This window comes from Scardinius erythrophthalmus (assembly GCF_964197995.2).
Source record: "Scardinius erythrophthalmus genome assembly, chromosome: 15".
NCBI lineage: Eukaryota > Metazoa > Chordata > Actinopteri > Cypriniformes > Leuciscidae > Scardinius > Scardinius erythrophthalmus.
In genome coordinates, this window is record NC_138235.1 from 30,138,006 (window position 1) to 30,152,286 (window position 14,281).

Here is a 14,281-nt window from a genome sequence, read left to right on the forward strand (position 1 = left end):
TCCCCACATCCACATTCAGCCCCAAAAACACACCATAGGTGCCAAATATACACGAGCTGGAAGGCTATTCATGGTTCAGTACACTAGAATAATATCACAACCCTCAACCACACATAACGTTGATTTACTGTAAGAAAGATCTAGATATGTGTTCAAAATAGGGTGGTTTACAGATAAAAAGAGATGATGATGATGATGACCAAATATAAATTATTCCGTCATTGTTATTTTTATCCAGCTAAAAGTAATTTAGATAAAACTATACACAGTTAAAGAGGACGCCTGAAAGAGGAAAGGGAGGTAGAAAAAGGGAGAGATGAGAGGAGAAACAGAGAATTATTGTCTAAAAAGAGTTTTGCTACTGTGTCAGCTGATGCTCTTTTGTGCAAGCATCTGTTCACTAAATGTGTGTGTTTGTGTGTGTGCGAACGCTGTGGGTTACAGGAACGGAAAGGCCTGTCAATGAAGAGACACGAGCAGACTTTCAGAACAGGAGCACAGCCCCCCAAAAACCCCACACACCTGCTCGCTGTCTGAGTGAGAGAGAGAGTGAGAGAGAGAGAGAGAGAAAGAGAGAGAGAGAGAGAGAGAGAGAGAGAGAGAGAGAGAGAGAGAGAGAGAGAGAGAGAGAGAGAGAGAGAGAGAGAGAGAGAGAGAGAGAGAGAGAGAGAGAGAGAGAGAGAGAGAGAGAGAGAGAGAGAGAGAGAGAGAAAGAAAGAAAGAAAGATAGATAGATAGATGGTGGCAGTGGTGGTGGGGGTTGAATCACCACCCCAAAGTGACACCAAAAAACAAAAACACAGGTGCAAAGAGTTCCTTCCACTCATACACACACCCTCCGAACGTGACCTTTGTATTGGAAACATGGTGTGTGGAACGTTTCCGAGCTCAATAATGACATCACATATGTCTCTAATCGACCTCCAATCAGAACTCAGTGTTCAATTTACAGGGTGGGTTGGAAGGGAGGATCTGACCCCCATAATTAACATTTGTTTAATGTTAAAAGTATATATATTAGTGTAGAGTTTTGTCATGTAATGTTTCTTTTTATTAACTTTACTAAACACAAACGTTAGTAAAGCATTACATTATATTATATATTATTATATTATATTATTATGTAGGCTATTGAAGTATTTAATATATACCATTCTAAAGATTTTTTTTAAAGAAATTAATATTTTATTCAACAAGGATGCATTAAATTGATCAGAAGTGAGAGTGAAAACACACAAAAAATTATATGTTTTGTTTTCCACAAAAATATCAAGCCGCACAGCCGTTTTCTCCACTGATAATTATAAGAAATGTTTCTTCAGCATATAAGACCAAATCAGCATATTAGAATGGTTTCTGAAGGACCATGTGACACTGAAGACTGGAGTTATGATGCTGGAAATTTAGCAAAAAAAAATATTACCAACCCCTTCTGAAAATTACAATTTATTTCAAATTATAAATAGATAAATATATAATATATATAAAAAAGTGTATTTCCCACTGGCACCAAATAAACACTTGCAAACAAAAGTCATGAGAACCTGAGGACATAATAATTGCATTGACATTAACTACATAAACGATTATTTATTTACTTTAATATATATTTAGAAAGTATATGACAAAAATGTATTTTAAGGTGACGTAGTTACACGTTACTACTATAGTAATAATAGTAAGTGATAATAATATGTAGTAAATCATACATAATTACTTAAGTAACTGACCCTAAACCCTAACTGTAACTCTATAGTAGTTAAGTAGATGTAGTTCATTAATATTACTCAACAATTTAACTACGTCACCTTAAAATAAAGTGTAACCTTAAATGTTTGTTTGACTTGCTAATTGTGCAAAGGGCCTAAAAAGGTTGCGTGAGATAAACCTCAACATAATGTGTGCTGCAAATTACCTATTTATAAAGTGCTTTAAACAGGTTTCAACCACTCTGAAAGTCGTGGAATAATTTGCATACAGTCAGAGCTGATATTCTACAACAACAATGATACCTTTAGGAAAATCCATCACAAATCTAACTAAATAATCCTAAATTGTCTAATGCCCCCAGTGTTCTTTCTAACCAAGGGTAAGAGCTCGGTAACACCTGCAAGATTATGTTGCAGGATGGTCAATGCGGTTAAAGTCAGCTCTGACCAATTTACCTGTCAATGGTTAGTTTACATGATGACACAATCAAAGCAGACATAAACATGCGCAGGCACCTCGATGCAAACTCCATTTTACAACGCCACAGACCTTGCGCAAAGCGATTAGAGACTTGTATTCATTTATGTCTCCTATTTGAATTGATTTGCATATGAGATATCCTATATGAATGAAAACAAGTTGACATAAGGGTGGCAAGAATTACTTCTTTCATATCTCTCGGTTGAGTCACAGCTCTTTTCCCTTTCTGTGTTCAACAGGGGATCTCTGTGTCGCAAGTAGATTGGCACATAAATTCAGTTCGTTCGACCTGTCACAATAAATTATTAGCCGGATGTTGCAGTAGAACCATTTTTCCTTATTTTTTCACTCACGCTCTCTCTCTCTCTCGTTCTCTGGCTCACTCTTCTCTGACTTACCCACCCACACACACACACACACACACACACACACACACACACACACACACACACACACACACACACACATACCCACTGGGAAGATTACAATAGGCTGATTTCCTCTGTGGTCAGGCCTAGTAGCCACTCCCCGTTCCACTGGCAGGTACAATGCCTCTGAGCTGCCATGATAAGTCTGTGTGTGTGTGTGTGTTTGTGTGAAAGATCTAGAAGACTGTCTCAAAGTTTGTAACCCGAACATTAAAAACATGACGGAAAAAAAAACATTATTGTCTAATGATTCTTCTGTTTTTTATGCTACTGTAATGACAAATAATTATTAATGATCAAACGCAAAAAAAAAAAAAAAAAAAAAAACAGGGGGAGGAGGTGGTTAGATAAAACATGTTTGTCTGTTATTTAAACTTTCCAATAACATCATCCAAACCACAATATGTATAAACGACATTTGACACACACACACACACACACACACACACACACACACACACACACACACACACACAGCTGTATATTGTGGGGGGAAAATCTCATGATAGGTCGTGGAGATATTCTCAACATTCACTGTTAAATATAATAAGTACATCTGAATATACTGTATGCATATTTTAGAAGTATTACTGCTGTGCCAGATGGAGTTTGCTCAATTCACTACCATAACTTAATCTCAGTGTATCCAAACATACCATCAGGACTGTTCAGAGCTTTAAATAGTGTTAAAAAGCAACACATTTAATTATATCCATAAACATATGTCAAGCTAATGTTCAATGAAGCTTTAAAAAGCATTATTAGAGGTATCATTAAAGCAGCATTAAATTAAAAACATCATCCAAACCGCAATAAGTACAAACACGGCATCTGACGCACAAACAGCTGTTTAATCTTAAGATAGATCATGGAGATATTCTCAATATTTCCTGACTGTTACAAATTTGAGCCTGATGAATCTTAGCATTGTCATCCTGGAATATTGCCATCTTCCTACATGGTTGTTTAAGAAATGAAAAGCTACACACTCCATTAGTTAGGGTTAGAAGAACGGTTGCCAAACATATAACATGCTAGAAACATAATAATCACTGCAATAATGATCCAGTCAAAGACTCTTAATTATTTGCATATATTTAAATCCAAACAGCGACTTTTTTGGGGGGGCCGGGCAGTGTATATACAGTGCACACACACACACACACACACACACACACACACACACACACACCGACACATTCAGGCAACACACTTATTTTGTATATTCATAGTATGTCAAATTAATGCTCCATAAAGCTTTTAAAAAACCACCAGTTCACCCAAATATGTTACTTACTGAAATCTTGACATTTAGCCCAGCCTACACTTTTAAAAATGATGGGTTGTTTCAACCCATGTTTGGGTCAAATATGGACAAACCCAACCGTTGGGTTTAAAATGTTAATACAATTACGATTTGACCCAAACGTGGGTTGAAACAACCAATCATATTTTAGAGTGTAAGTTCATAAAATCACATACAAATCATTATTTTGATCAATCTGGTTTGCAATTTCTTCAATATGTTCTATACAAATCTATGGCTTCAGTCGTATGGCGCTTTTATGATACTTTTGAAGCTAGAATGCTCCGGTTGACATTCATTTCTATGGAAACGAGGGACCTACATATGCAAAATTTACTTTTTTGTTGCAAAGTAGACAGAATGTCATACAGGTTTGGAACAACATGAGAATGAGTAAATAATGACAGAATTTTCAAGAAATAATCATATCTTATCCTTTTTAACATACATTTATTTGACTGACTAATATGATACAATGTATTATCCAAAGTATGCTTAGAATGGAAATCAGCCTTAAAGATTTAAATGCTTTAAATAAGGCAGAAAACTTAAACTGTGTATAAAAGTGTAACCTTAATCTGGACATTCTCACACTTACCAACACACAGAACCTGGGCACATTATAATTCACTGACAGATATAACAGTAATATTGTGAAATTTTATTATAATTTAAAATTACTGTTTTTCTATTTACTGTTTTTCTACAAAGCTAAATTTTCAGCATAATTTCTCCAGTCTTCAGTCACATGATCCTTCAGAAATCATTCTAATATACTGATTTGCTGCTCAAAAAAGCATTTCTTATTATTATTAATGTTGAAAACGGTTGTGCTGCTTAATATTTTGGTGGAAACCGATGATAAATGATTTTTTCCAGGATTCTAATGAATGGAAAGATCAAACGAATAGCATTTATTTGATATATTAGACAATAAAAAATCTTCCATTATGTCTTAACTGACACTTCTGATCAATTTAATACATTCTTGCTGAATAAAAGTATACACTTCTTTCAATTAAAAAAAACGTACTGACCAAAAACTTTGGAAAGCTTCTACAAGTGCACATCAGGCAGCTCAAAACACAAGCAGACTCAAACTCTAAACACATTTTAATGAAATTATAAAGATCTCTTTGATCATTTGATCTCTTTGACAGAATTGCGAGAACAGCGGAAACATGAGGAAGATGAAGAAGGTGCTGTGAATATCTGTCTGTTAAGGCAAAGGTTGAAATGATGAGGCAACACCGTGAGATAAAGACAAAAGTATGCGCTGATGAGTGTAAACAAAAGCAAACCAAAACCAAGTCACAAACACACACACACACACACAGCGAGGGATTGAGGTGGCAGATGGTTTATTAGCGATAGAGGAGAGAACGCAGGACCAGACCCCTGCCCAAAACGATCCGCAGTCAACACTCTCACACTGAGAGAAGCTTACACAGATTGATCAGATAAAGAGAAAGCGAGAGAGAAAAGGCAAAAGAAAGAGGAGAAAGGGAGGAGGGCCGAGCGAGGGAGTGCTGCACTGAGGGTGATTAGCCCAAGAAACTGTCTCTGTCCCCAGATTTGGCCCAGTGTTGGCATCCGTACGTTTGACGGTTTGTTTGTGAGAGAGCAGAAACATACATCGAGCGGCGTGCCAGTGGCTGATAATCACAGAAAAACAATATTAACTGTAAACACACAGACAAAACAACAGTAGGACAGTTCAGAGATGAGAAGTAGGTCAAAGAGAAAAGGTACAAGTGATGCAAGAACAACGAGGAAACAAAGATAATAAAATAAAAACAAACATTCATTCATGGTTCACTTTTAGCAAATCAGTGATAGAATTAAAAATTCTAGGCCTAAAACTTCAAATGTCACAGTTTGGAGAAGTTCTGAAATTTGAGACAGCAACACGTTAAATTCATGAAGTCATAAATTATTCAGGTCATTCTGCAAAATGGGTGCCATTGTGTCCCTCAAAAATAACGTATAAAAAATTAATGAATTAATGAAGAGCCGATTCCAGATTTTACTGTTCTAAACACATCAACAAAAATCCTCAGACTTTCTTCATGAGGATATACATTTTTGTTGATTGTTGCTGTTTGCAAAGATATAAATATGCCTTCAGTAAAAGTACTATTCCATAATCAGCAGCTTTTCAACAATGGCAAGTTAAAATCTTTTTTTTTTTTTTGCTGTTGTTTGTCAGAAGTGAAGAATCTTAAAAGGCATCTAAGCTGCAAATAAAAGATAAAACTGTCAATCATATTACCTTTCTGAAGGCATAATTAAATCTCAACAAATATCAAAGTGTATTAATTTGCCTTTGACAAGACAGTGTAGTTTATTAAAACGTTAAGTGCATTAGACTGCAGATGAAAATTAGCCATTGGATAAATCTAGTACATTTCATCATATAGTAACATGTATTGCATGGTCTCTTACAAAATAAAAATAAAATAAAATAAAATAAACGATTAACCTGATAGAATGTTTAAAAATACCAACAGCAAATGACTACATTTCCACATTAATTCTCTACAAAATTCTTTTGAAAAAGAGCACCAACATACAATGGAATATCAAACATATCAAGCATCTGATCTAAAACACTTGTGTTTAGTTTGGTTGTTTTTATATGACGCTTTTGTAAAACCCAGTTTCCAAATGACATAAATAATTTTACTACTTGGAAATGCATAACTGCAGTGCTAAGGTTGATGAATTTCTTGTTAAAAGGAAGTTCAAGTCAAGACAAGTCACCTTTATCTATATAGCGCTTTACACAATCCAGATTGTTTCAAAGCTTTACATTTTGAGGAAATGGATTTTCTTTTCACATAATGGAAGTCAATGGGGTCCAATGTTGTTTGGTATCTTCTTTTGTGTTTCACAGAAGAAATGCGTACAAGTTTGAATACCAGACATTTAATTTTTGGCTAGACCATCCTTTTACCAAATTTAAAAAAAAAAATTTAAACATACAAAATTTGTCATTTACTTACATTTATAATACATACAACATGCATATACAAACTGAAACTCTGACGAACTGTTCACCCACACATGCACACACACTTTTACACAGGGGGCAAAACAAGAACTACCACTCTTGTGGTAAAAGCTGAAAGCCCAGAGGGGCCTGTTCTGTGACTGTCGGCCCTGCAGAGAATGATGACACATCCTTGTAGAGTACATTTCCTTATGGGAAAAAAAAAACATTATTGCTCTTTTAGGCCAAGCGATTCAAACACATAATAAGGAATACTTATAGGCAAAACAGTACAGTAAACGTGAACATGAACGCAGACACATGTGCGCACGCGTATGCATAGGGGTCGGGGTAGTTTTTTTGCTAAAAAATAGCAAAAAGCCTCCTGCTTCCCGCGCTAAGTCAGTTTTTGTATGTGTGTGTTGTGCTCCATTCACCTGGTGAAATAGAGCAGAATGAAAAGACTAAATGGAGCTCATTATTCATCCCGATACACACTCCCGTCACACACACGCATGCAAACCCCCTGCCCTGAACCCCCAACACCAGGCTGCTGTCCGCTCTTTTGTTACTCTCTAAATGATCCTGACAGCAAATGAAGCAGCACACACACACACACAATTAGGGCCACTCGTCATTGGTCACCGGACATCACCAGCTCGAAAATCTCTAAACATCACTCAGTTACACTATATTAATTTATTCAGTCTCTTCATCTTTACAGTGATGCAACAGAATTCTGTGAAATGAAAGTGAAAGTTGGTCTGTGAATGACAGGGCGGGTTGGTCACAAGTCTTTCCGGTTTCACTGGTGTTCACTTCATGAACACTGAATTTTCCACAGAAATGTCCTTTTGTAGTACAGGTCATTTCAAACACAGTCACACTGATATTTTAATATAGGGACATTTCAACACGCAGTTTGACTCCGGCTGCCACGAATGTGACGTAAACACGATGGCAGTCATTCATGAAAGCAGAATGAATTTCTGTGAATCATTCCTAAAAACACTCTTTCATAAATGTTACATGAATATTTGTCAGTTGTAGAACTGTAAAAACTATATAACAATAATTGACAATTTACATCAGAAGTAAAGCTTTTTACATACACTACAATTCAAATGTTTGGGGTCAGTACGGTTTTTAAAAATGTTTTTTTTTTTTTTTTTTTATCAGGACACATCAAAGTGGTTAAAAAAAAGTTACAGTAAAATTTCTATTTCAAATAAATGCTTTTCTTTTGAACTTTCGATTCATTAAAGAATCTTGATCAAAGAAATGTATTACAATTTTTACAAAAAGTATTAGGCAGCAACTGTTTTCAATATTGATAATAATAAGACATTTAATTTGAGCATATTATAATGATTTCTGAAGGATCATGTGACACTTTTTATGCCAGATAGTTTTTCTTTATTATTTCCACAAAAAACATCTATAATCTGTCCGTGTTGCATGAATGAGGCCCAACAAGTATAGTATATAGTCTATTTAAAAGTCTAACAAAGTTGTTTGAGGGATTGTGTTGCAGGGGTGTGGAATGTGTGTGGTTGTGTGTGTGTGTGTGTGGGGGGGGGGGGCACCAACACATTTTTTGGTCCTCAAGAGGAAACCAGCTTATAAATCATACTAAATTGTTTAAATGTCATAATGAATATGTATATGTAAAAAGGCAAAAAGTTTTCTGTGATTAGGTTTAGGGTAGAATATAGAATATACAGTTCGTACAGTATAAAAATCATTATGTCTATGGAATGTCCCCTTAAAACATGAAAACCCAATGTGTGTGTGTGTGTGTACGTGTTTTTCTATCCTGGTGGGATCTTCAACCTGAATGCTCACTGACTCATGGGGACTCGTGTCACCGTGGGGACCTAAATTGAGGTTATAAATCATACAGAATGAGTTTTTTTGAAAATGTAAAAATGCAGAAAGTTTTTTGTAATGGGAAGGTTTAGTGGTAGGGTTAGAGTAAGGGTATAGAATGTACAGTTTGGACAGTATAAAAATCATTACGTCTATGGAGAGTCCCCACAAAGATAGCGAACCAGATGTGTGTGTGTGTGTGGGGGGGTGTTTTATTGTGTAGGGCAATGCAGTCGGGGATTCCACAACACCTGTTCAAGTGTTATCACTTATTTTATAGTGGTATTAAATGACAGCGCTGCTTCTATAAATATAGACACATACAAAAACAAACAGTCAACTCACACACATTCATATGCATGCTATCAGGGAATATTCATGATATTAGACACAATAGTGAGGGGGTTTCCAGGTTATGTGTGTGTAGTTATAAGAATATACTTTGAACTCACTATCCTTTTAACTAAGTTCTGCAAAATATGAGTGTATTTTTAGTACATTTTGTACTGTGAATGTGTTAAATACACTTAAATAAGGAATGGCTAAATGTTGCATGCACATACACAAACACGAGTACATCATACAAAAGAAAAGAAAAAAAGGAGAAGTAGTGTATATGTGTGCGATTTGTTAGTGGTTAGCGTAAGAGAGCTGGAGTACGAAATGAAAACAACTCGACAAGTCACTTCCCTATAGCTAAACACACACACACCTTCCACAATACCTCATTAATGTCATAGAAATATCCTCTTAGGACAGTTAGGGGAGGGATTTGGAAGTTTTTTCGTTTGGTGTTTTTGTGATTGGGTCAATACTGTGAAGGAGAGGCAGTCAGTGGTGGACAGTGCATGCAGATGGGTGGATGTGTGAAAAAGAGCGACAGAAGATGATTGGTGTTAAAAAAAATAATGCTGATGATGTTTAGAAGAAATGGAGAAGAGAAGCATGAGAAAAAAGAGAGAAATTATGCTAACTGTAAAAATTAGGGGTTACTTCTTAAGATATTTGCACTGTGCCGAAACTACGATAAATATGTGATGGATGTGAAAAAACAAGCAGACAGTTTAAATAAGTTTTTATTTAAGACATTTTTAGCACATCAATTCAAAAAGAGTTATCTTGTAAAGGTTATTACGTTATTTATATTTATACTATCAGAATATGAAATTAAATGTTCGTTATAATATAAAATGATGTTTAACTAATTAAAATATATGTATTATATATATTTTATCCTCAGAAATTAGATGCATGTATATGCAGAAGTAAAATGATATTTAACACATTATATATATATATATATATATATATACACACACATACAGTATATATAGCCAATATCAAATAGACAGTATATATACACATTATAAACAGCCAATATCATAGTTATATGCATGCTAATAAGCAACTAGTTAATAGTGAGAATTGCATACACATACATTTGATCAGTTGTTCTAAATGACAGAAAATAAACTTTAGTACATGAAACAGAACAGCTGAACTCAGCACACTATCACATAACACATTTATGCAAATACACGCAACTCTGCAAGACAAAAGGTGGAAAATACGTTCCGAGTTCTTTCATATCCACCCTAAACCACATCGCTATTAAACTGGGAAGCCACCACTCTGTGTTCCCCTTCACACACAAATGTATGCGCACGCACACGCACACACACACACACATGCAAAGAGAGAGAGAGAGAGAGAGAGAGAGAGAGAGAGAGAGAGAGAGAGAGAGAGAGAGAGAGAGAGAGAGAGAGAGAGAGAGAGAGAGAGAGAGCGCTATAGGCATTATCAGAGCACAGCACTTGGGTAATGTGTCATCAGAAGCACTAGGGTTTCAGACAGACCTAAGCAAAGATAACAGTGACAGAAACCACAGACACACACACAGAGAGAAAGAGAGAGAAAGTGGATAGGATTGAAAAAAAGTAGAAGCACAGAAGGTCAGAAAGATAAGAAATGTTTTTGTTTGTTGTTTGATGAATAGAAAGTGCAACACATCATTGAGGACTTCTCCAAACTTGATTCATACTATCCTTGTATCATAAATAAGACTTTAATATCTTCGAGGAATACTTAACCCAACATATATAAACCCAAAATATCATATGGGTAATTAAAAATGATAACCCATTTGACTTTCTCCTGCAGAAAAATAAATAAGTTTGTTTAACTTAAATTAAGTTCCCTGGTTGCCTTAAAAATTTTAGTTCATTGAAATTCAAAATGTGAGTTAATACAATGGAGATTGGTTTAATAAATAGAAACTCAAAATATTATGTTATCTGAAACACATTAATAATCTAAGTTGATTTAACAAAAGATAAAAAGTTGTGATAACACATCATGAAAATTGAGTACGAATACAGATACAATGAATTTTCAATTCATTCATCTGTTTTCGACATATGTGGCCCATATGTCTTTTGCTGTATTCCAAATAACAAAACAGTTTAGCCTGAATGTTTGACAAAATGTTATTTTACTGTAAATCCCCTGCTGTGAACTATTAACTGCTGTGACCGATAATTGAGCTAAACTTCAGAAATCAAACTTTTCATTGAAAATATCCAACTGAACAGTTTTCTCACAAGTTGGACATCGTTTTTTCTATCTTGAATTTGCAAAGAAGAGCAGTCATATGGAACACTTTTATGCTACTTTTTTTGTTTGCTTTTGTGTCCTATTTGATGCTTAAAAGCTTCAGTCTCCATGTAACTATTTACCAGAAGATTCTTTAAAAATGTTCCCTTTTGTGATCCACAGAAGATAGAAAGTCGTACGATTTTTGAAATAAATAAATGGGAATAGAACATTTTTGGGTGAACGAATCTATCTAAAATGAAGACCAGAGTAAGCGTGTGATTCTTTCAACAGAATATATAGATTAAGTGGAATTGGAGGAAATCTTGGGTTAGACTTTATTTTAAGGTGTGCGTGTTAAGTGTAATTAAGTACCGAGTAATAATAATTAACTACATCTACTTACTATATGGTTAGGGCTAGGATTAGCATGTAATTATACATAATTTATAGTTATTACTACAGTAACTACATGTAATGTGTGGAACAAAGACACTGTAAAATAAGTGTTACCAAATTTTGTTGTAAATATACTATGCGGCCTTGCTAACTTCATAATCCTTTTATTGAATATGTAGCATCGACTAATCCAAAAATCATCTAATCTTAAATTTAGTCTGTCTGTAAAGTTAAGTTCTGCTTTATGCCATTTTTTACTAGGATCTTTGACAGAGAAACTGAAAAAATGTCATAATAAAAGTAAAAAACATTAACCTTAAACAAATCAAATGTCACAATGGCTTTTCACTTTCCTTTCACACTTTCTTGCCATAGCAACCGACAAGATCAAAGGACAGCTGAGACAGTTATGTTGAGCATATTTGAAGAATTGTCTCATTTTTTCTAAAAACTGAGTCATTACTAAAATACCTTACAAGCCAATAACAAAGCAATAGAGAACGAAGAATGAGAGAAAATTACCCATGTCATCTTTAGCCGAGTCCATTACTGCGGCGATTTACCTTCACGTTTTATCCTTCAACATCCTCTCATACAAAGTCAGTAATCCATCTGAAAAACCACACTGAGACACATTAAATCACATACAAGGGCTCAAATGATATTTGCTTCATACTCACTTTTCCTTTGAAATTTCAACAAATTGACTAAATACAATGCACACGCAAAGCTAAGTAAGAATGAGTAGATTGAGCCGACTCACCGTGTGATCGTTTGATCGGAATGGGGAAGAGGGAGCGAGGAGTTATGCAAAACACACATAGATTCACTGCCACTTTGCACAGCTGACTCATTACACTGCTTTCGGACACACGTTTGGTGCAAAGGTTACAGTTATGATGTTTAAGGGCAAAACAATTTTAAAAAGCACAACAATCCTTCGTATGAACGCGTAAACCAATCCAGTCGCCTGCTTTTCAAAGTCAAGTATTGGGAATCCACCGCGAATCCCACAACAAACTAATCCACTTCCTAAATTCTCCCCTAGCCTACATTTCATTAAAGGAATAATGGAAAGCCTCACAATGTGCTTCATAAAATAGCTAAACAAGCTTAACATTTAAGTGACCAATCATGAGCTTGTAAACTTTTGAAAAAAGTTTTAAAAGGTGCATTAAAAGCCCATGAGGCCAACACTAAAAATTGTAAGTCATTGCAAAGTGTGACCTTTGACATGGTGTTGTAGTGCAGTGCGATGATAATTCATAAACTTTCTATAGTTATAATGCTAAGTTATTTCAGAATTTCAGCTGCACAAATGGTTTACTCTAGCACGTACAGCAAATCCAAATAATACCACAACACACGCATAATATTTGCCAAAATCACATACAGTATTATTGCTATAGTTGTTGTGTAAACAAGGGACCACAAAATCACACTTGAAAATGCATGCAAAAGCATTAACTTAAAAGTTAAGTGTGTATTAAGACAAAACATGTTGTCACATTTTTATTGGTGCATGTGTTGTAATTTTAAAAACTGATTATAATTTTAAAATTGATTATATGTTGTTCAGAACATTGGTTTGATATTGTATCATTTTGCACTGCTAAGAATTTTATTACTCACATTTCTGCCGAAAACCTATTAAATACCTATTATGTATTAATTGCAATGTTACAACTTACCCCATATGATGTAACAACATGCACTGCTATATAGTCAGGATTGTGAGTAATATTTACTGGAGTAAAAAATGCCAATTACCCACAGTCTCCCATATTTCACAGCTTAGAGAAAGTAAAAAAGTGGATGTGATCTATGTGGCCAAACCATTACAAAGTAGACTGTTCCTATTCAACATAAATAAATGTGGATGGTGAGACTGTCAAGACTGGAGAAAGATATAAGGAAGTGAATTTAAAGCTTTACAAAAACCTTTTACTACTTAAAAAAAGCAGATATACCCGAGGGCAAATGCAGGTACAAAATGGAAGCAGCATCAAACATAATACACAACACAATCTGCTGTGTTTTTCACCACTTTGCAAATGCAAAATTTATTGAGACCTTTATTGGTTTATGACACATCTTGAAAGAAGTGGTTAGAAAGTACAGCCTGGTTTCAGGGGTTCCCTGCATGGCAGAAATCAGCCACAAACTGCTTTGTCTTGCTGATTCAGCTGAAGTTTTTCCTTGCACACAACACAAATTGCCCCACCAGTTCCTGTACCCTAAATCATCTCCATTGTTGATGCTGTCTACAATGGACAGGTCGTCTGAAAACATTTGGAGGGGAAGTCTGGCTGGTGCCACAAGGCAATTCACTAAACTTCTAAGGTGAATCATTAACATAGTCTTTCCCCTACCACCCATTGGTAAGATAATATGTGATCCTGAAAAATTAAGTCCCAGAGAATGCATCAACCTTGTGAGGTTAGGATAGTTAGGATGGTGGTAAAACCACCGGAGAACATAAAACTGTGGAGCTAATAACAATTA